The following is a 24,086-nucleotide window of genomic DNA, read 5'->3' on the forward strand; positions in this document are numbered from 1 at the left end:
TATCTGGTTTTTCATGGAACTAACTCTGACATTCAATATGCATAGTAGGATACATAGACTGAGCAATCCAAAGGTCAGGAAAGCAAAGAAACTCTGTACTGTAGCTTTTTACTTTTTGGCTGGGGAAAGGACTAAAATTATTACTTGCTGTCACCATGGTTATATAACCTCATGTTCTATTTCTTAGTCACCAGGCATTCAATATACCTATTCATGTCCTACCACATTACACTATTTCTTTTTTCATTTTTAACTTTAGGAAACTGTGGTCATGAAAAAAAAAAAATCCCAAAACATTATTGCCACGCTATCCATTAGACCACACACTCTGGAGCCAAAATGAATCAGATCCAGTTCTGTTAACCTGTGGGAGATTTGACAAATTATATAACTTCTTTTTGTCTCAGCTTACTCAACTTTAAAAGACGAAGTACAGACTTTTGATTTCCAGTATGATCTAAAATGGCATTAGCCAAATTCTCTTGCAGTAAACAACTATAATACTGGAAACATGTATGAAGCATCTGTTTAGGGGTACTGGACAATAGACAAGAGAAGCTGTGGTCCTGAAGTGGAGGAGCTTTCTGTTTGGGGTAGAAACTTTCCAAACTGTGGTTCTCATAAGAGAAATCCAACAGAGACCCACACATTTAGCTGTGCCAAAGAAACAAGGAGAGGATTTGAGAGTGCTGAGGTGAGTGAAATTTGTAGGGAAGAAGATTAGAAGGGGTTATGCACACAATAAGATATATAAATATGCATATGGATCTCCTTAAATATTTGACTGAATATTCGGATGTATAAGATTAGAGCAAGACCTGGAAAAAAGCAGCTATCAAGGAACTGTGAGCTGAATATGATTCTAGATATTACCCTGTTCTGGGAGACACTGGGATTGGAGTTAGTGTAGACACTTCATTGAAAACCCTGGAAATTCCATTGATATCACAGAAAAGCCACTTAGGAGTAGTGTCTATCTAGTCTTATAGTAAGGAATAGTCTAGATGCTCTTACAAAGACTAAACCAAAAAGTTTCAAAAGCATCACATTGTTCCATCCATGTATTAACTGCATGACAGAATAAATCTTGACAGTGTGTAAAGTAAGACAAATTCAAGCTCCCCAAACTGTATCATTCAAAATGTTTGGCACATAGAAAAATCAAGGACATGTAATTTATAACCAGTAGAAAAAATAATTAATAGAGATCCAGCGGTGAGACATGTGTTGAAATTAGTATATGAGCACTTTAAAATTGCTGTTCATATATGTCTGAGGATTTAAAAGAAAATGGTCATAATATTTATATAGGGAATCTCAACAAAGAAATGAAAACCATTAAAAAAAACCAAATAGACATTTTTGAAAGAAAAAAATACAACATCTAAAATGAAAATTTTCCTGAAAAAGAATTTGAAAAAATAATGATCAAAATTCCCCCAAATTGATAAAAAAATTATCAACCCACAGCCAAGACACTTAACAAATCCCAAGAATTTAAGGTTAAACACAAGGAAAACCCTCTAGGTTCATTATAGTCAAATTGGTAAAATTCAAAGATAAAGGGGAAAATCTTTTTAAAAATACTAGAGAAAACGATTGTGAAGATGGTGTACATATGTATATGAAAAATGAGAATGATCTGTACTTTTCATCAGATATAATGCAAGCCAGAAGACATTGCAACTACATTGTTAAAGTCCTAGAAGAAAACTGTCAGCATGGATAGACAGATAGATCAATGGAACAGAATAGGAAATCTTGTAATAGAACCCATACCACAGCTAAATTGTTTCTTTTTTTTTTTTTTTTTGAGATTGTTTCCATTGTTAGTTTTAGAATAAGACATGAAAGCAATGGAGGCAAGGAAAGGGTTTTTTCTTGCTAAATGACAATTGAATCACTGAACCTCTATATAAAAAAATTAGATAAACCTTGACACCTGTCTTGCAACATACTTAAAAAAGAAAAAAAATAAGTCAAGATCAATCATAAACCAAAACATAAAAGTTAAATCTATAAAGTTTCTAGAATGAAACATAGGAGAATATCTTCCTTACCTTGGTGTAGGGCAAGTCTTCTCATACAGAATACCACAAGCGTTCACCCTGAAAGAAAAGATGAAAGACAAGTTGCTGCTGCTGCTAAGTCGCTTCAGTTGTGTCCGACTCTGTGTGACCCCATAGACGGCAGCCCACCAGGCTCCCCCGTCCCTGGGATTCTCCAGGAAGGAACACTGGAGTGGGTTGCCATTTCCTCCTCCAATGCGTGAAAGTGAAAAGTGAAAGTGAAATCGCTCAGTCGTGTCCCACTCGTAGCGACCCCATTGACTGCAGCCCACCAGGCTCCTCCATCCATGGAATTTTCCAGGCAAGAGTACCGGAGTGGGCTGCCATTGCCTTCTCCAAAAGACAAGTTAGGCCTCCTCAAAATACAAAACTTTTACTCATTAAAACCCTCCATTAACATAGTGAAAAGCTAAACACCCACAGGAAGAAATTATTGACACACATATCACTGGCCAAGGGCTTGTATTTACAATATGAAGTAATTCCCACCATTCAGTGATAATAATACAAACAGCCTCAATTATAAACAGGCAAGCAACAGGCACTTCACAAAGGACGACTACAAATGACCAGTAAGCAAATGAAAATGTGTTCCATATCATTATTTATCAGGGAAATAAAAATTGAAAGCAAAATATGGTATCACTGCATACCTACAAGCATGGTTACATTTTAAAGGATAATAAAATCAAATATTGCGAAAATCAATATTTTGCAAAACTGCAAAATACAATATTGGTGGGAATGTTAAATGATACAATCACTTTGGGAAAATATCTGGTAGTTCCTATAAAATAAAACACCTAACCTATGGCCCAACAATTCTAATTTCAGTGCAAGAGAACTGAAATCATATGTTCATGAAAAGATCTGTACAAGATTATTGACAGCAGTTTTGTTCACAGTAACTCAAAACTGGAAATAACACAAATGCCTATCAATAAGAAAATGGGAAAACAAATTGTGGTATATTCACATGACAATTCACTAGTTATGTATATTACTAAATGGATGAATCTCAAAACCATTATTCTGAGCAAAAGAAGCCAGACACAAAAGAGCACATATCATATCACTCCATTTATATATAGTTCTAAAACAGGGTTAACTAAAGAATGGTGATAGAAGTCAGAAGAGTGGCTGACTCTGGAGATGGTTCAGGAAAAGATGACTTTTTCAAAGAGGGCATCAGGAAAAGTTTTGCGATGATGGACTGTTCTGTATTTTGCACACATCTGTCTAAACTCATTTTTCTTTTATTTAAATATTTTTTTTTTTGATGGGACCTTTTTAAAAGTCTTCACTAACTTTGTTACAATGTTGCTCCTGTTTTATGTTTTGGCTTTTTGGCCACAAGGCATGCGGGGTCTTAGCTCCCCCATCAGGAATCAAACACTCACCAACTGCATTGGAAGCAAAGTCTTCACCATTAGACTGCCAGGGAGGTCCTGTAAACTAATTTTTCTTTGTGCATGTTATACTTCAAATTGAAAAAGAAAAGAAACAGATGTAATACTAGTAACTGCTTTATAAGGGTGTTGTGGAAATGAATTATATATAGAGGTAGAGGATAAGAGGGGGAGAGGGAGGGAGAGAAAAGGAGAGAAAGAGAAAGAGAGGGGAGAGAGAATGTGCACAAGCTTACAATAGCACCTAAAAATTATAAGTACTAAATAAGTATTAGAAATTATTATTATAATTCATGTTGTTAGTTCTAATGTGCCATTCATTTAATGTCCTATTAGTGGTTCTGCACAAATGTTCAAACCATGGATTATATTTTAAAATTTGGGAATTATACCTCTCATTGCATAGAATGAGACTCTTCTGGTGTTATTCAGCTCCACTATTAAAAAGGCATTGCAGCTGTTTCTACTCCTGAAACCTCCTGACACTCTGTAAATTCCCCAGCTGTGGCTTCCCTGCCAGATGACTTCTAAATGGCTGCAAGTTTCCCTTGCCATTTAATTATTGAGAATTTTAAATACAAGTAATTAATCCCTTGATCAAATGGTATAGAATTAGACTGCTTTGATTGTTTCCTTCCCTCAAGAGATCTTAAGTTTCCACAGAATATAACATTTAAAGCACATTTAAACAAAACTTGGGGTGGTTTAGAAAATGGTTTTGTGTTAATATTCTCAAAATCCGTAGCCCAAAGCATTCATCTGATGAAATAAAACAAAAATACTCTTTCAACTGAATTCTTCTGGGAATTGCTTCATCTACACAGTGCAGAGATGCCAATATTTCAGCTAAATAGTAGGATGAAAATAACAGAGTGTTACCTTCTTCAAATGACAAATAGAAACCAAACATTTTGGTGGTGATGATACTGAATACTGGGGCAATTTATTCTTAAAAAGAATTTTGTTTTTTACCCCTCTGGCTTGAGAAGAAAATATTCACTGAGATGCTGACAAGTGAAATGTAAATGGTAAAACTAGAGGGTTGAAGATAACTGTTTTTAACCTATCATTGACAGTGGGAGTCAGTTGAACATGATTTCTTGGGTCTTATCTGTTTTTGTAGTGATTTCAAAGATGAAAATATTCTGTCCCAGGACATTCTTACAGAGTAGACAGTAGCTAAGAATTAAGATCACAGGACACTTAAAAAAAAAAATCACAGGAAACTAAAAGACTAAAGTAATTCATTAAATTAGTAAAAAGCAAGCCACGCTCTAACTTGAATGTGGTTTGGTATGATAATTCCACTTTCTTTAGCATCTAGATGTAACATAATGTCCACCAGTTGGCTGGCAGTAGCCTCATTACCCCAGTTCCGTGTAATTGCTGTGTTTGATCAAGCAGAGCTGAACTAACAGCTGATCCAGATATTAGTCTGTGTTCCCGTTTTAGCTAAAAAAGTTTGCAAGGTGCACATTCTCTTTTTCCCCTTCCACTGCATAGAACATGACATTTCATACTATATTTACAGTGTTGAACAGTAATCAGTTACTGCAATTTTGTGAGGCTGCAAAGAACAAAGAGCTTTATTTGGGATGTTAAGAACTGCAATTCGAAAGACACACATATATATTTGGGTAAAACTAGGAGAGTATTCTGGGAAAGAGAAGGAGTCAGGGGCTTATAATGACAAAAGCCATAAGGTAGTTAAAGCTGTCTGGCAAAGATTCTGATTGATGCAGAGAAGAAATATTTTTCCTTAAGGTATAGGCTATCATTAGTTATTTAAGGTAAAATCCAATCAGTAGATAGGCCATTATGAATTTTATTTTAGGGTAAAGGTCCAATAAGTATCTTGAGTTTCTGGAACACTGGGCAGAGGTTCTAAATGCCAGTGTTAAGAAAATAAGTGGTCAAATTTCAGATTTTGTCTGGCCTGAGATGTGTGTAAGTCACACTTCCTCAAGGGCCTCCTGGATCCATTTTAGAAAGCTTTCTTAGCAATATCAATGCCACTTTTATTTTCCTTTCATAGTAGTCAAAGAGCTTTTGAAGTTAAACACCAGATTAGATATGCGACTGAGTAGGAAATGGCAAACCACTTCAGTATTCTTGGCTGGAAAATCCCAGGGAAAGAGGAGACTAGTGAGATACAGTCCATAGGGTCGCAAAGCGTCAGACACAACCTCATGCACATGCACACGTGCGTGCTATGAAAGACTTTGTCAGGTGGTAAGGTTAGCAATTGTACCATAATTTGAACATTCTTTGGCATTGCCCTTCTTTGGGATTGGAATGAAAACTGACCTTTTCCAGTCTTGTGGCCACTGCTGAGTTTTCCAAATTTGCTGGCATACTGAGTGCAGCTAATAGCACCATCTCTTAGGATTTGAAATAGCTCAGCTGAAATTCCATCACCTCCACCAGCTTTGTTTGTGGTAATGCTTCCTAAGGCCCACTTCACACTCCAGGATGTCTGGCTCTCAGTGAGTGACCACACCATCGTGGTTATCTGGGTCATTAAGACCTTCTCTGTAGCTGGACTTACAAAAGGCAGGGGAACCAGAGATCAAATTGCCAACATCTGTTGGATCATAGAAAAAACAAGGGAACTCCAAAAAAGAAAAAAAATCTATTTCTGCTTCATTGACTATGCTAAAGTCTTTGACTGTGTGGATCACAGCAAACTGTGGAAAATTCTTAAAGAGATGGGAATAAAAGACCACCTTACCTGTCCCCTGAGAAACCTGTATGCAGGCCATGAAGGCAACAATTAGAACCAGACATGAAACAATGGATTGGTTCCAAATTGGGAAAGGAGTACATCAAGACTGTATGTTGTCACCCTGCTTATTTAACTTACATGCCGAGTACGTCATGTGAAATGTCATTCTGGATGAGTTACAAGCTGGAATCAAGATTGGCAGGAGAAATATCAACAACCTGAGATAGGCAGATGACACCACCCTTATGGCAGAATATGAAGAGGAACTGAACAGCCTTTTGATGAAGGTGAAAGAGGAGAATGAAAAAGCTGGCTTAAAAATCAACATTCAAAAAACTAAGGTCAAGGCATCTGAAGCCATCACTTCAAGGCAAATAGATGGGGTAAAAGTGTAAACAGTGATAGATTTTATTTTGGGGGGATCCAAAATCTCTGCAGACAGTGATTGCAGTCATGAAAATAAAAGATGCTTGATCCTTGGAAGAAAAGCTATGACAAACCTAGATAGTGTATTAAGAAGCAGAGACATCACTTTGCTGATAAAGATCTGGATAGTGAAAGCTATGGTTTTCCAGTGGTCATGTATGGATGTGAGTGTTGGACCATAAAGAAGGCTGAGCGCTGAAGAATTGGTGCTTTTTGAACTGCGGTGCTGGAGAAGACTCTTGAGAGTCCCTTGGACTGCAAGAAGATCAAACCAGTTCATCCTAAATGAAATCAATCCTGAATGTTCATTGGAAGGACCTATGCTGAAGCTGAAGCTCCAACACTTTGGCCACCTGATGTGAAGAGCTGACTCATTGAAAAAGACACTGATGTTGGAAATATTGAAGGCAGGAGAAGGGGGCAACAGAGGACGAGATGGTTGGATGTCATCACTGACTCAATGGACATGAGTTTGAGCAAACTCAGGGAGACAGTGAAGGAGAGGGAAGCCTGGCGTGCTGCAGGCCATGGGATCGTAAAGAGTTGGACACTGAGTGACTGAGTAACAGCATGGTTAGGGAGATTTGTTACAATTGTAACTGTTAGTCCTTGGAATTGCTCTTAATGAGTGAAATCTTTTGTCTCTTCCTAAAACTTTCCCTGGATCTACTTTTCATGGGAAAGCTTCTAATGAGAAGATTCTCAAGAAGTCCAGGTTTAGAAATATTATACAAGAGATGTGTCTTGCTCCTCCAAACAAAGGGGATACTGGAAAATTAATCCATAAAACTTATTTTATCCTAAAATAATGTTATCTCTTTTGGGAGTGCTTTTGTTGGTAAGTTACCTTTTCACTCATAACATCATTCAGGCAATAATTTGCCTGACTCTTTTTAGCATTAAATTAGGATAGCTCTTGAAATTCTTCAAATGGTACATACAAGTGGCTCATTTAAAATATTCCTGTAAATCTAAAAACCGATTTCAGGCAAAATCAACATACCAGCCCCCAAACACCCATCCATCCAACCAACCAACAAACCAATAAAAGTACATTTACATTCATCAGCCTTTCAAGCTTTTATAAGGCTGATTGCAGTTATACCTCAGTTCAGTTCAGTTCAGTCGCTCAGTCGTGTCCGACTCTTTGCGACCCCGTGAATCGTAGCACGCCAGGCCTCCCTGTCCATCACCAACTCCTGGAGTTCACTCAAACTCATGTCCATCTAGTCAGTGATGTCATCCAGCCATCTCATCCTCTGTCGTCCCCTTCTCTTCCTGCCCCCAATCCCTCCCAGCATCAGGGTCTTTTCCAATGAGTCAACTGTTCGCATGACGTGGCCAAAGTATTGGAGTTTCAGCTTCAGCATCAGTCCTTCTACCTACCTAATACTAAATTGTATGAAAACTATTTAGATAAAGAAAGAAACAAGTAACAAAATAAAACTAAACAGACCAAAAAATAAAAAAAAATCCTCTTGAACAAATGCCCTGTAGTGTAAACTCCTGATGTGAAGCTGCTGATTATTAAGGCATCCATTTCAAAGACATCTGTCTGGAATACACATTGCCAGCTATATGTCACAGCTACTAGTAAAACAACTAGTCAAGGAACCAGCCTCCACCCAAGAAGTTGCCCTGCTAGAAAACCCTGGGTAACTTGGATAACTGACCACTTAGTTGACCCCACTTTTCCCTTCCCATTCCCTAATTCTCACCCTTAGGTTTTAAATTAACCAATAAAGAATGAAATCATGAAGACTCTAGGCATTCCACCCTTGTACCCCAATAAAGGCGGAGCCCCAGGTCCACAGACTTCCCCCACTCTCTCCCCTTGATCTCACTGTATGGCCCTGGGTTGTGTTCTGTATCTTCTAGTACTTGTGAGTAATAAACCACTTCTCATAGTTCCCTGGGGGTTTATGTTGAAGTCCATCTTGTAATTATAATAAGCACCAGTAGGACTGCTCCAGCCACAACATTGGCTCCAGAGCCGGCAATATCTTTGGGGCCTTGCCACAGGTAGTTTGGATCCATGTACGTGTCCCAGGCATTACTAGCTGATAATAGCACTATAGTGTAACTGTTCATTGGCAGAGACACGCAGGACACAAATCCTAAAGAAGTTTGTTTCTATTGTTTTTTTCCAAAAATCAAAGAAAAAAAGTTTTTAAGAAGTTCACTAAATTTTATGCAAAATCCAACACAAAATTGCTTTGAGTATGTGTGTTCCCGTAATTGTAATAGAGAAATTTTTCATTGCTTGGCAAATATTAGTTAAGTATCTAACAAATTGATAAATGTGATACATTTATAAGGGCTTCCCAGATGGCTAAGTGGTAAAGAATCCGCCTGTCAATGAAGGAGACATGGGTTTGATTCCTGGGTTGTGAAGATCCCCTGAAGGAGGAAATGGCAACCCACTCCAGTATTCTTGCCTGGAGAATCCCATGGAAAGGGGAGCCTGGTGGGCTGCAGTCTGGCGTTGCAAAGAGTCAGACCCCACTGAGCTACTGAGCACATATATTTATAAAAAAATCTTTTTTGACATAGTATATCATTTCTTTTAATTGAGGTAGAATTGACATATTAATTTCAGATGTACAGTATAATGATTTGGTATTTGTATGTGCTGCAAAATGATCATCACAATAAGTCTAGTTTCCCTCTATCACCATACAAAGTTACAAATATGCTATACAATATTACTGACCATAGTCGCCATGCTATACATTACAATCCCATGGCTTATGTTATGACTGAAAGCTTGTACCTTGGTCCCCTTCACCCATTTTGCTCACCCCTCCAACACCCCTCCCCTCTGGCAGCCATCATTCTATTCTCTGTATTAAGAGTTTGCTTTATGTTTGTTTTCTTATCTACATTGCATATATAAGTGAAATCATATGATATTTGTCTTTGTCTGACATTTCATTTAGCATAATACCCTCTAGGCCCATCCATTTCTTGCAAATGGCAACATTTCATTCTTTTTTTTTTTTTTTAATGCCTGAGCAGTTTTCCATCATGTGTGTGTATATATTACATCTTCTTTATTCATTCATCCAAAGATGGACACTTAGTTTGATTCCGTATCTGGACTATTGGGAATAATGCTGTAAATGAACAAGTGATTGCATACATCTTTTCAAATTAGTGTTTTTGTTTTCTTCAGATAAATGCTCAGCAGTAGAATTTCTGAGTCATAAAGTAGTTCTATCTTTAGTTTTTAAAGGAACTGCTGTGTGTTTTCCATAGTTCTTGGATTAATTTACATTCCCACCAATAGTGCACGAGGGTTCCCTTTTCTCCATATCTTTGTTGATACCTATCATTTCTTCTATTCTTGACAGTAACCATTCTGACAGGTATGAGGTGATATCTCACTGTGGTTTTGATTTGCATTCCCTAGTGACTAGTAAAGCTGAGCATCTTGTCATGTGCTTGTTGGCCACCTCTGTCTTCTTTTTGAAAAATGTCTATTCAGAGCCTTTGTCCATTGTTTAATCAAAATGCTTATTTTTTTGTTATTAAGTTGTATGAATTCTTTATATATTTTTAGTTCCTTATAGGATATATGATTTGTAAATATTCTCTCCCATGCCGTAGGTTGCTTTTCATTTTGTTGAAGATTTCCTCCGCTGTGCAGAAGCCTTTTAGTTCAGTGTAGTCCCACTTGTTTATTTTTGTTTGCTTTTGTCGCCCTTGCCTTTGGAGTCAAATTAAAAACTACCACTAGGACCAATGTCAAGGTGTTTACCACCTATGCTTTCTTCCAGAAATTTTATAGTTTCAATATAAACACATCTTAATACCACATTTTAATCCTGAATTAATCTCTAGAAACAGAGTGTGTTGGGGACATGCCTCATTGCATTTCCACGTTTTAAAATTTATACACTTATTGTTCATTAGAAAAACAGTGTAACCACATTTCAAAAATTTGGGATAAATTCAAAAAGCAAACATTCATAATTATTCAGTTCAAAACAACAACTGTGTCATGTATTTCAAAAAAGAAAAGGAAACCTGCTGGAAAGTGAGGAGGGTCACCTTTTTTCAGAAGCACACTTGTTGGTACACTCCCATCCAGCTAATCTTTTATCATGTCACTCCCATATGTTGGTGATCATGACAAGCCACTAGTCTGACAGACATCTTTTGTCATATTATCTCCACCTGCTGGCCCTTTGAGATATTGCCCCCTGAGAACCTCTGAAGCACCATGTTGTATTTTCACAATTATTAATATAAATTGTTTGCAGACTGTTTCTACTTGATTCCAGGTAACACACACCAACCATTATTGAAATCTGATCATCCTCATTCTTATTTTCTGCACAGTTTAGTATCATCTTCCCTCTAAAAAGTTTGTAGACCTGTTTCTGTCATCTTTGAATTCTCATCATTTTGCCTTCTCTCTTTGCCTAGAATTGAAGCTCCTTGAAAGAAAATAAGCACTTTTTCTTGTGCTTAACAATCTTGACTGACTCACTGGTTCAAAAAATGGTATTTTAAGCAACACAGAGGGAACATTAATATTTTAATGCAACGCAATACTTAACATGCCTCTTTTGAGTTGAATATTCACCATCACTTCACTGTGACTTGGTTTCCTCATGTACAAATGCAGCTGCCACCTGGATCTACCAGCAAAACTACAAACTTCTCTGGCCTCTATAATCGGCACCAAGCTGCCCTTCGCCCTTGTTAAAGCTGAACCTGCTGCCTCTTGGTTTCCCCTCTCTTTCACTGCTCCTTCCACAGCAATCTGACTTCTGTCCCTAGTTCTCCTCTAAACCTGCTCTTGTCAGGGCATCGAGGCAATGAAAATGAAAGTCTCAGTTGTTCAGCTGTGTCTGACTCTCTGTGATCCCATGGACTGTAGCCCATTAGGCTCCTCTGTCCAGGGGATTCTCCAGGCAAGAATACTGGAGTGGGTTGCCATTTCCTTCTCCAATGGATCTTCCCAACCCAGGGATCAAACCTGCGTCTCCTGATCTCCTGCCTTGGCAGGCAGGTACTTTACCATCTGAGCCACCTGGGGAACCCTGCATGCCTTCTTGCTAAATCCAATAAACACTATTCAACTCTCATTTAAGGTGACCTCCTGGAACCAGTCTGTGCTGTGGTCTATTTCCTCCTTCCTGAGAACACTTGTCTCTTCACAGTGCAGTACTCTCCTGGTTTTCCTCTGGCCTTCCCGGCCTCCCTTCTTCATGTCTTCCCAATCTCTTCCTGGCCAGGTGTTCCTAAGGCTTATTTCCTGTGCCTTCTGACCCCATCCATCAACCCCAGCACTTTATGCATTTTTCCTGGGAAACATCATTTCCTACCAGGCCTTTGTATACCGATGATTTCTAAACTGAATCTATAGCCCAGTTTTCTTTGAGAGTTATATACATTTTCCTTTCCTTTCCTTGTATCAGACATTTTCACTTGTCTGTCTCAAAGGGAAATAAAATTCGCCACACCCAAAATGGAACATATTATTTCTTTCCTAAACTTTCTTCTGCATTCCTCATCTCAGTGAATGATTTCACTCTCCATGCTGATGCCCAAGTCGGAAACTTGACCCTTTTCTCCATACTCTCCCATTCAGCCAATTACCAAATCAATTCTGTTTTCAGTCTCCAGTCCATCCCATCTTTCTTGTCCTCACTCCAGCTTCCTCTTTACAGCTTCGTCCTCTTTTTGTCCAGATTGCTGTTTCTCATATTGTTTCTTCTAATCCATCTCAACACTGTTGAGGGTTATTTTCTATAGGCAAAATATGACTATGTCACCACCACATTTAAGATCCTTTTAAAGCTTTATGCTGCCCTTAGAATAACTAAAAACCTTAACACGGTTTACAAATTCCTGCTTACTCTCTAGCTTTAACTCACCATTTCTTCCAGTACATCCTGTGTTCCTACCATACTGTGAAAGGGTTATGTGATGGAATAACTAGGAGTTGCACATGCCAACCCTGACTCTAGAATACCTTTGCCCTCAATGTGTCTCCATTCACCTGCTCATCAACTCTTTATTTTTGAGGTTCAAACTGGACATTACTTTCTTCAGGGGAGACCTTCCCTAAAAACCCCAGCTCCTCTCCCTGCAATGGCTCTTCTCCCACCTCTTACTACAGTCATTTGTCTTACCTGCAGGAGATGATCGTAGACTGCCAGTGGATACTGAAACCACAGTTCAGCTCAGTTCAGTCTCTCAGTCGTGTCTGACTCTTTGTGACCCCATGGACTGCAGCACACCAGGCCTCCCTGTCCATCACCAACTCCTGGAGTTTACTCAAACTCATGTCCATTTAGTCGGTGATGCCATCCAACCATCTCATCCTCTGTCATCCCCTTCTCTTCCTGCCTTTAATCTTTACCAGCATCAGGGTCTTTTCCAATGAGTCAGTTCTTTGCATCAGGTGGCCAAAGTATTGGAGCTTCAGCTTCAGCATGAGTCCTTCCAATGAATATTCAGGACTGATTTCCTTTAGGATGGACTGGTTGGATCTCCTTGCAGTCCAAAGGACTCTTAAGAGTCTCCTCCAACACCAGGTTCAAAAGCATCAATTCTTTGGTGCTCAGCTTTCTTTATAGTCCAACTCTTATATCCATACATGATGACTGGAAAAACCATAGTCTTGACTAGACAGACTTTTGTTGGCAAAGTAATGTCTCTGCTTTTAAATATGCTGTCTATGTTGGTCATAACTTTTCTTCCAAGGAGCAAGAATCTTTTAATTTCATGGCTGAAGTCATCATCTGCAGTGATTTTGGAGCCCAAAAACATAAAGTCTGCCAACCACTATCCGAAACCACAGAGTACCAAACCTTACATATACTATATCTTTTCCATGTATATATATATATATATGTATACATATACACACACACATGTATATATACACTCAGTCTTAAGCCGACTCTTTCACTCTCCTCCTTCACCCTCATCAAGAGGCTGTATGCACTTATGATAAAGTTTCATATCCTTTTGGCCATTTATGCAGTTCATGAGGTTCTCATGGCAAGTATACTGGGGTGGTTTGCCATTCGCTTCTCCAGTGGATCGGGAGGTTCTGAAGAATGTGCTAACCATTGGACAGTTGCTCTCATCTTCCATGCTAATAAGGTCATGCTTAAAATCTTGCATGCTAGGCTTCAGCATTATGCGAACCAAGAACTTCCAGATGTCCAAGCTGGTTTAGAAAAGGAAGAGGAACCAGAGAACAAATTGCCAACATTCGCTGGATTGTAGAGAAAGCTAGGGAATTCCAGAAAGACATCTACCTCTGTTTCATTGAATATGCTAAAGCCTTTTACTGTGTGGATCATAACAAACTGTGGAAAGCTCTTAAAGAAGTGGGAGTACCAGACCATCTTACCTGTCTCCTGAGAAACCAGTGTGTGCAGGTCAAAAAGCAACAGAACACTGTATGGAACAATTGATTGGTTTAAGATTGAGAAAGGAGTAGGTCAGGGCTGTCTGCTGTCACCCTGTTTGTTTAACCTATATGCTGATCACATCATGAGAAATGCCAGGTTGGATTACTTATGCCAGGCTGGAATCAAGACATGTGGGAGAAATATCAACAGCCTCAGATATGCAGATGATACCACTCTGTCAGCAGAAAGCTAAGAGGAACTCAAGAGCCTCTTGATGAGGGTGAAGGAGGAGAGTGAAAGAGTCGGCTTGACTAAATATTCAAAGAAACTAAGATTATGGCATCTGATCCCATTACCGCATAGCAAATAGAAGGGGAAAAGGTGGAAGTAGTGACAGATATCTTCTTCTTGGGCTCCAAATTCACTGTGGATGGTGACTGCAGCCATGAAATCAGAAGACGACTGCTTCTTGGCATGAAAGCGATGACAAGCCTAGACAGTGTCTTGAAAAGCAGAGACATTTCTCTGCCGACAAAAGTCTGTATAGTCAAGGCTATGGTCTTACCAGTTGTCACATATGGTTATGAGAGCTGAACCATAAAGAAGGCAGAACTCCAGAGAATTGATGCCTTTGAACTGTAGTGCTGGAGAAGACTCCTGAAAGTCCCTTGACAGCAAGGAGATCAAACCAGTCAATCTTAAGGGAGATCAACCCTGAATATTCACTGGAAGGACTGATGCTGAAGCTCTAGTATTTTGGTTATCTGATGCAAACAAATGACTCATTGGAAAAATCCCTGATGCTGGAAAAGATTGAGGGCAGAAGGAGAAGAGGGTGTCAGAATATGAGATGGCTGGATGGCATCACTGATGCAATGAACATGAACTTGGACAAACTCTTGTAGATGGTGAGAGACAGGGAGGCTTGGCGTGCTGCAGTCCATGGGGACACAAAGAGTTGGACATGACTGGTGACTGAAAAATAACAAGATAAAGTTTAATTTATAAATTAGGCACAGTAAGAGATTAACAGTAATAGATAATAAAATAGGACTATTATACCAATAGTGCATAATAGAAGTTATATGAGTATGATCTCTCTCAAAATAGCTTAGTGTACAGGTTTAATTATCTTTTCATCTTCACTAAGAGCTTATCATGCAGTCATGCATTGTGGTCATAACTTCTGCCGTGTGGGTTGTGGCAACAAAACTAGCACACACTTCTTTTTCCTTCTTCACAGTTTCACAAATAAAAGATTCTTTCTTACCATAGATTTTAGCAACTTCAGCATATGACTTTTTTCTTTCCCTATTAAGCCAAGAACTTTCACTTTTTAACATAATAGAAGCAATTTATGGCTTCTCTTCAGCTTATCCAAATTGCCAGCATCACTACTCTAACGTTTCAGGGCCATTAAGCAGTTAAATAAGGGTTTCTTGACTTAATAATAGATCTGATAACCAAGATGGCTGCTAAGTGACTAACCTGTGGGAAACGCTGGACAATGAGATGTTTCATGTCCAGGCCTGGATGGAGTGTATGTCTTGAGATTTCATTATGCTACTCAGAAAGGCATATACTTTTAAACTTATGTGTTTTTTTTTTTTCCTGGAATTTTCCATTTAATGTTTTCAGACTGAAGTTAACCTCAGGTAACTGAAGCCATGGAAAGTGCAGCCAGGGATAAGGGAAATTTACTGTATTTTTATCCCTGTCATAGCACTGGCTGTGTTCTCCACTGGACTGTAAGCTCCTTAAGAGCAGGGACTGAGTCTTCTTATATCCCCACTCCCAAGCACAATGCCTGGCATAGAGGGGACACACATTAAATAGTTGTATCCAACTGAACTAAATCAGAAAATAATCTTTAAGGTAATTTTGAGGAGAAGGGGGGCAACAGAGGATGAGATAGTTGGATGGCATCCTTAACTCAGTGGACATGTGTTCCGGCAAACTAAGGGAGACAGTGAAGGACAGGGAAGCCTGGTGTGCTGCAGTCCATGGGGTTGAAAATAGTCAGATGACTGAGTCACTGAACAACAAAAAGGTAATTTTTAATAATAACTTTCTATGAAGCTGAACATTAGAATCCAACTTTTGGAAATTATTTTCTTGATGATCTCTTCTTTTTCTTATATAGACATAGAAATGAAGGCTTACAAAGACATATCTGATATAGAGTTTCTAACAAGAACTTTCAAAGCAAGCCACCAAAACAACTTATTTTTCTTGAATATAAACAAGAAAAAAAAAGCATCCTATATGCATTTCAAGATGCTGGTAATTGCATGAATCAGAAAGAAAGGTTCAGCCATTGTATTAGTTTCTTAAGACTGCCAATAACAAGCTACCACAAAGTATAAATTTATTTCTCACAGTTCTAGAGGCTGGAATTTTTCCTCCTCCGTTTTTTTTTTTTAAACACACACACACACACACACACACACACACACACACACTGAGAATAGTCTTTAAATCTTACTGTGAAGCTTGACCACTTTTTCCCCTAATCTAATACACTATTTAGCTGTTGCATGGTATTATATAATATGCAGGTCTTGAAATTTATGTAACCATTTCTCTATTAACATTCACATTATTTCTAGTTTTTGCCACTATGACTAACACTGCAATTGATATGTATTATCTTCAAAAACATATCCTTATACTGATGTTTTAAATAATAGAGTTTCCTAAAAGTGGGCAAGCTTGATCAAATAGTTTTATATGCATTCAATTTTAATGGAATTTTCAAGATTGTATTTCAAAAAGAAGAGATGTAGCATTTTACCTCCACCAGAAATTTTGAGAGTATCTATTGCTTCAGCAATATCAAGTGATTTTGCAGGCTTTAATTTGGGCTAATCCTAGGGGGAGGGAGGGTAAAAAAATATATCTCATTTCTTTAATTTTCATTTCAATGACCTGTAGTTTTGATTGGAGTTTCTTCTTCCCTGTAGAGATCTTCTCTTTCACCTAAAAGAATTCCAGAGTAGATACTCCAAAGCTAGTAAAGTAGCTCCATGAATTCCTAATGGTTCATGCCCAAAAGAAAGGAGTATGGACAAAACAGATCATCACCCTCAGCTATTTGTCTCCACTTAAAGAAATCTATAAAAGTCCCACTCAAAAATTTCCAAACACATTTTACTGATCAGATCTTAGTCACTTGGTGACACCTATCTGAAAGAGATAAGAAAATGTACATTTTTAGCCTTTTTAGGGCTTGTGTAGTTTTCTCAGTTCTTTTCTATGGATATGCTTGTTCCATATTTCTTACTTCCCCTTGAGAGGAAATTCTCAAGATCATATGTCTGCAAAGCCTGGCCAGGTGCTGACAACCCTCCATTTGCTTTCCTGAGAGTGAGGCTATATTCATACATAGGGTTGTGTATTCTCTCAGTCCTGCAGAGCTGGTCTGGCTTCTGCCACTAGATGTCTGCAAAGGCTCATTCTCACTATTCTTAAGGGTGAGCCTGGGGAGCTGGGGTGTGGGTGAATAACACAGGGCAGTAAGTGTGCCCATGGGTGAGGAGGGAGGGATTCTCAGGCTGGTGGGCCCAGAGATCCATGATAGAATGGCTTGTATGATTTTTGTCCACTTGATGCATACAGTTCTCAGTTCGGACTACTGGTGTACCAGTCACTTACTGTCCCCTGGCCACACAGTTCATGGCCAAGTATGCTGGATGGAGCTAAAGAGAAATGGGCCTCATAGGGAGCATCATGTGCAGCTGAAGAAGTCAGGGGCCTTTACACTCTCTCACTTTCCTTATGGGAGAAATAGTGGGCAGAGGTCTTTCCTGACATTGAGCTATGCTGTCCACTGGGAAGGGAGATGTGCTGTAATTCTTCAGGACTCAGCTTTCTTTATAGTCCAAATCTCACATCCATAAATGATGACTGGAAAAACCATAGCTTTGACTAAACAGACCTTTGTCAGCAAAGTAATGTCTCTGCTTTAATATGCTGTCTAGTTTAGTCATAGCTTTTCTTCCAAGGAGCAAGTATCTTTTAATTTCATGGCTGCAGTCATCATCTGCAGTGATTTTGGAGCCCAAGAAAAGAAAGTCTTTCACTGTTTCCATTGTTTCCCCATCTATTTGCCATGCAGTGATAGGATCAGATGCCACGATCTTAGTAGAAGGACATGTGCTCATTTTCTCCTGCAAGAACTCCAGTATTGCAACTTGCTGCTGAGCAACCATCGACAGGAGAATGTTGGATCCCACCAAAAATGATACTCCTTGTCCAAGGGCAAAGGAGAATCCCCAGCAAGATGGTAGGACGGGCGAAATCGTGTTTAGAATCAAACCCCATACCCACCAGAGATGCTTAGAGGGCTCAAACAAAACCTTGTGCACACCAGGACACAGAGACCCCACAGAGTCTGAGCCCGACCTGCCTTTGAGTGTTTGAGTGTCTTCTGTGGATACACAGGTCAGCAGTTGCCTGCCAGGGGGGCAAGAGCTCTGGCTGCAGCAGACCTGAGGGGCGAGGCATGTGGCATAAGTCCTTTTAGAGGAGGTCACCATTAGGCCCACCATAGAGCCACTGAGCAGATGCCCCACAAACTGGAGAACAATTATATCAAAGACATTCTCACACTGTTGGGAAAGTTCTAGGGCCCACAATAGATTTCCCAATCTAGGGATCTGGTTAAGGGACTGTGAACCCCCAGGGAATTTTACTTTGAAGGCCAGTGGGATTTGATTACAGAACTTCCACAGGACTGGGAAACAGACTCTTGGAGGGCACAAACAAAACCTTGTGCAAACCAGGACCCAGGAGAAAGGAGCAGTGACCCCACAAGAGACTGAGCCAGACTTGCCTGTGAGTGCCTAAGGAGTCTCTGGTGGAGGCCTGGGTCAACAGTGGCCTGCTGTATTGTCAGGTGGACTGAATACAACAGTCTGGGCATAAGTCCTTTTGAAGGAGATTGCCATTACCTCCATTACCCCTACCATAGTTTGGCCTCAGGCCAAACTGTGTTCACAGACTCCCCCCTACCCTCCATCAACAGAAAACTGGATTAAAGATTTATTGAGCATGGCCCAGCCCATCAGAGCAAGACCCAGATTCCCCTACAGCCAGTCCTGCCCATCAGGAAGCTTCCACAAGCCTCTTATCAATAGGTGATTGTCAAAATTGGTGTTTGTTTGGAGAAAGATGGTCATCTGCCATGTTGATGACATCATTCCTAGGGTTCCTAATGTGCTCCTGAAGGATGTTTATGTGGTGTCCTATTTTCCAACATTACAAATAATGTGGTAAAGTACATTATTGCTCATGCTCTTTATTTTTTTCTTTTTTGCATAAGTTTGAGCCTATTTGTAGGGTGTATTATGGAAGGTAGAATTGCTAGGCTGTAGGGTGTACCTCATCTACTTTACAGGAAATTTCTCAATTGCTATAGAAATTGATTTAAGAATATATATTTCTACCAGTAGCACAGCAGTATATGAGGGTTCCTGTTGCTCCATATCTGATATGTTCAGTTCCTTTAATTTTTATCAGTCAAAAATAACATCTGATTGCCATTTTAAATTGCATTATCCTGACTCCTCTGGAGGCTGTGTTTAGACTTCCTCTTCTGTGCATTTTCCATTCCTATTTACTTTTTCCATTGTATTGCTTCTCTTTTTGCTTACTGATTTGAAGTTATTTTTAAAATTCTGCATAATAGTATTTGTTGATTTTGTGTGTGCATGTGTGCGTGCTCAGTCCTGTTGAACTCTGAGACCCCATGGACTGTAGCCCACCAGGCTCCTCTGTCCATGGAATTCTCTGGACAATAATATTGGAGTGGGTTGCCATTTCCTACTCCAGGGGATCTTCCCAACCCAGGAGCTAACTTGTATCTCCTGCATTGGCAGGCAGATTATTTACCACTGAGCCACTTGGGAAGCCACCTGGAAAGCCATTGTTGATTGTGTATGATGCAAATATCTTCTGCTGGTTAGCAACTTGTCTTTTCATTTATTTATGGTGGTTTTTGCTTTGTAGAAGTTGTAGTTTTAAAGTGGACAATATAGTATTCTTTTTCTTTTTTAAAAAATTTTTGTGTTGTTTTTAACTCTGAGGTAATAATAATTATTATTATTTAATAATCTTTAAAAATTGACTTAAGAATATAAAAAATATTAAAAATTGTTAGTTTTTCTTTTCACAAGTAAGTCATTAATCCACTTGGTGTATGGTTGAGGTAATAATAAAAATATTGTTGTCGTTATTGTCTGGAAACAAGCCTTTTGTTTTGCCACCATTATTGTCTGGTTTATTCTTCCCTCATTTCAAATGTTAGCTCTGGAGTGAGCTTAGGACTTTATGTTAGGTCTCTTCCTTGTCTACTTCTCTTCACACCTTGATTCCCCCTAACACTCAACAACCCCTTTTTCTGGTCCTCTGGCTAAAAAGCTGGGGTTTTAGCCACATGGATTGTCAGGGGTTTCCTTTGACTGGTTCTGCCTTCACATAAAGCTGCTAGAGAAAAGGGGTTGAGAAAAATAATGAGCATTTCCTACTCCACATACTCTGAATAGCAGTGACTCCTTTTCTCTGTTCTCAGAATTTTCTCTCAGATATTTAAGTATTTCTGAGACTTGCCTGTGGGAAAGATCGGATAATAAAAATGTAGGGGGCAATCCAGGGGTGTGCCTGGAGTCTCCTTGCAGTGACCCCTCTGCTCAACCTACTTCCCCGAGCTCCTCAGGCCAGAAAAATTTTCTCCAGATTTTTCTCTTAACACCCTCTGTAGTTCCAAAATTCTAGCTGCTCTAGAGTCTATGCCTGGAGGCATAAGAGGGTTTTAAAAAAAGGCAGAGAGAAATCTGTGTTACAAAGGCACACATACACACACACAATGGTATTCTTTGTATTTTGATTTTTCTCCCTTATCTGCTTGTTCTTATTTACTTTTCAGAATCCTCACAGAGTTGCTTTCTGCCTGCTGTTCAGGATTTCTACTTGTAATCATTGGGAAGGAAAGGGTGGTTTGCTTACTCCATCCTAGCAAGGTATACCACCTCCACATTGAAGTCCTTTGTCACAATGGAAGGGGATGCCTAGCCTCTGTCAGAGTCCTATCAGGCTCTGGACTCTTTATCTGCCCTTTGGCCTAATTATCACTTTCCCATCTCCTCTCTTTTCTCTGTCTGGATCTTCCATCACTATTTCATCTGACTTTCCAGTGTCATGTATCTTCCTGCATAATTTAAACACTTTTGTGTTTATTATATATTGGAAGGTTATTTCCAACCACCCCCCAAATTTCCAACTTTGTTTTCCTGGATACAAATTTGGTTCTTACCAACAGGTGTTCTTCTGCTTTACTTTCTAACAGTAAATACTGTTCTATTTACTTTTAAAGTTTAAAAATCATAATTTTAATTTGTAGAAAATCATCTTGTGTTCTAAATTAATCTTTTGAGCACTCTTATTTATTTTTTGTTTTTGATGAAACTTCTCAAGTGTCTTTCCTAACAGTTCTTTCTCAGAGGGATTCACCTCCTCTAGATATTTAACTTGGTCTTAGCTTTAGCCTGTTTAGGCTGCTGTAACAAAACACCACCAGACTTAGTATGCTATAATCAGCAGAAACATTTCTCAGAGTTCTGGAAGCTGGAAATTTGAGATCAAGGCATCAGCCTGGTCTCATTCTGGTGAGGGCCCTCTTCTCCCTCTCTGGGTTCATAGCCAATGTCTTCTCACTGTGTCCTCACATGGTAGAAAGGGCTAGGAATTGCTTTGAAATCCCTTTCATAAGAGCACTAGTCCCATTCATGAAAGTTTCACCCACATGACCTAAGCACCCCCGCCCCCCACATCTCTCAAAGGTCCTACCACTTTTTACCATCACCTTGGGGAGTTAATATCCAACACATCAATTTTGGAGGGGGTCACAAACATTCAGATCATTGATAGCTTTCCTCTACTTAATTTTGTTTTCTTCAGTAAGTTTTAATTTTTGTTACCTGTCTGAAAGTAGCTTAGGCTGGCAAGGTTTCTAGAACCAGAAAAATGACATTTGAGTGAGGAGTTTATGTGGAGAAAAGGCAGCTTTCAGTCTTTTCTGTTACCAGAATTGCCACCAGACCCTTGCTCAAAACCCGCCAATCCCTCCCTTAAACAGGAACTATATCTTTAAGTCTCAGGGTCTGGACACAAAGAAGTTATAAGAAGAGAAAAAAAAATTGTGATAGAACCAGCTGAAACTACCATGGCAATGAATCTGACCACCAACAGATCTTGAGTCTCATTCTATGTTGATTTTACTACATTATTGTAGGAAATGGCACATTTACCAAAGGCCAGAAGTCATAGACCAAAAAAGGATACAAAAGGTGTTGCACCCCATTTTCAGGAACTCTCTGTCTCTTTCCCAGAAAACTCATGCATATGCATCTCCATCACCAGTTTTACTCCTCCCTGCATTGTCCTTACTCCTTAAAAGTAAATCCTTCCCATGATGAGGCCCAGAAGTTGACTTGTGAACTAAGTTTTCTCTTCTCTAGTCTCTGTTCATTGAATAAAGCTTGTGCTGCTTTGATCTCAGCTTTGGTTTTGTTTTTGACTGTGTAAACCCCAATGGAAAAAGAACCTTCCCCACCAAGGCAGGGTGTCTTGGCCAAGCTATGACCCAGGTAGGGGTTCGTATCTCTATACCCTGAGCCAGAGAACACTTGCACCCACCAGGATAGGCATCCTTCAGACCGTGGGCTTAGCTTCCCAGAGCAATACACAAGCAGCTATAGGAAGACATGCAGCTCCCGTCTGTCAGGACTCATAGCTACCTACCAGCTGAATGGTCCAGAGGAACCACAAAATCCTTTTTTTTCCTCCCTTCACCACTTTTCTCTTCTGCTGCCCCATCTCTCTCACTATTTCCCATGGCTGCTCTACCCTACAGATTATAGGAGACTACTTTTGGCCACAGGAAATTGTTCTGGTTTTTGTGTTATATAAAACCTTCCTTTTGAGGAAGATAGAGATGTGCATCAAATACTCCCTCTTCCCTGAATGCCTCATCATTACACTCTCCTTCCTCAGCCCCCAGTTAAAACATTCAATGTCCTATGAATTTTGTTGGCACTGATTTAAAGTTAACAACATTTTTTTTTTTTTTGGCCAGGTATTATTTAATCTCAGTCACTTTCTTAATGTGGGTCACAGTGTCCTTTTAAAGAAGAATAAGGTGATAACCCTTAGAAGTTTATATTCTCCTTCTCAGAATAGATCATTTAAACCATGTAAATGGGGACAGGCTCAGTTCTACGTGTACAGGTTTCTTGTATTGTTTTGCTTCTTAGAGTTGCCTTAGGAAAATTGAAAATGAGACGAGTTTTTGAAAAATGATTTCTTAAAATCCCAGACCCACTCCTGTACAGCTGGAGGTTTCCTAATCCAAACAAGCAGTGGCTGTAGAACAATTGGTAATTTTTCTTTCTGATAGGTGGTAGGAAGGAAAACTTCTACTTTTTGGATGAGACATTGAGACCGGGGAAGGACAAATAACTTTGTTAGGTGGCACCATTCCACAGGGGTGAGGTTGGGACACAGACTCACATATTATTCTTCCTACACCACCACATTGGAGCAGTGAAATCATTCAGGAACAGACGCAGCTGATGGTCTTAGACAGTAGAGGAGGAGACAGAAGGACAGATGAGAAGAAATGTGAGCTCCCTTCCATTTTAGCAAGCATCTCAGATGACTCTGTCCTTCACTCTGTGGAAGGTGTTTTGAAGACACAGTAGTTCATCTGTGTGGCCAGGTTGTTTATACATTTTCCAAGGGAAAAAAAAAACAACCTTAAGAGCCAAAAGTATGTCTGAAAAGCCAATTTTTCACTCCAGATACAGTCTACTCACCATACAGGAACTAAGGAGTTTTAAGGCATTCAGACAAAGGAACAATTATATTTTAAGAATAAGTGAAATTAATGAAATTTAGCTTTCCAAGTCTCTTCTTAAATAACATTCCATTAAATTTGTATTTATACTTTATAAAATAATCTGACATTCATTATTTTGTGTGATTTTTCTCCTATTTCTTATCCTTTATTAATTCTCTTCCA

At 39.3% G+C, this 24,086-nt stretch overlaps 1 protein-coding gene across 1 annotated transcript in view; it reads right to left on the minus strand.

Annotated features, from left to right (window-relative positions):
* The window catches only part of RNF180 (ring finger protein 180), a 451,691-nt gene that overhangs the window by 335,443 nt on the left and 92,162 nt on the right, over nt 1-24,086 (minus strand). The window contains exon 2 of the mRNA XM_043489052.1: nt 2,061-2,108. The gene's annotated coding sequence lies outside the window, so the exon portion shown is untranslated. The remainder of the gene's footprint in view (nt 1-2,060; nt 2,109-24,086) is intronic.

The sequence above is a fragment of the Cervus canadensis genome, chromosome 16 (assembly GCF_019320065.1).
Source record: "Cervus canadensis isolate Bull #8, Minnesota chromosome 16, ASM1932006v1, whole genome shotgun sequence".
Lineage (NCBI taxonomy): Eukaryota > Metazoa > Chordata > Mammalia > Artiodactyla > Cervidae > Cervus > Cervus canadensis.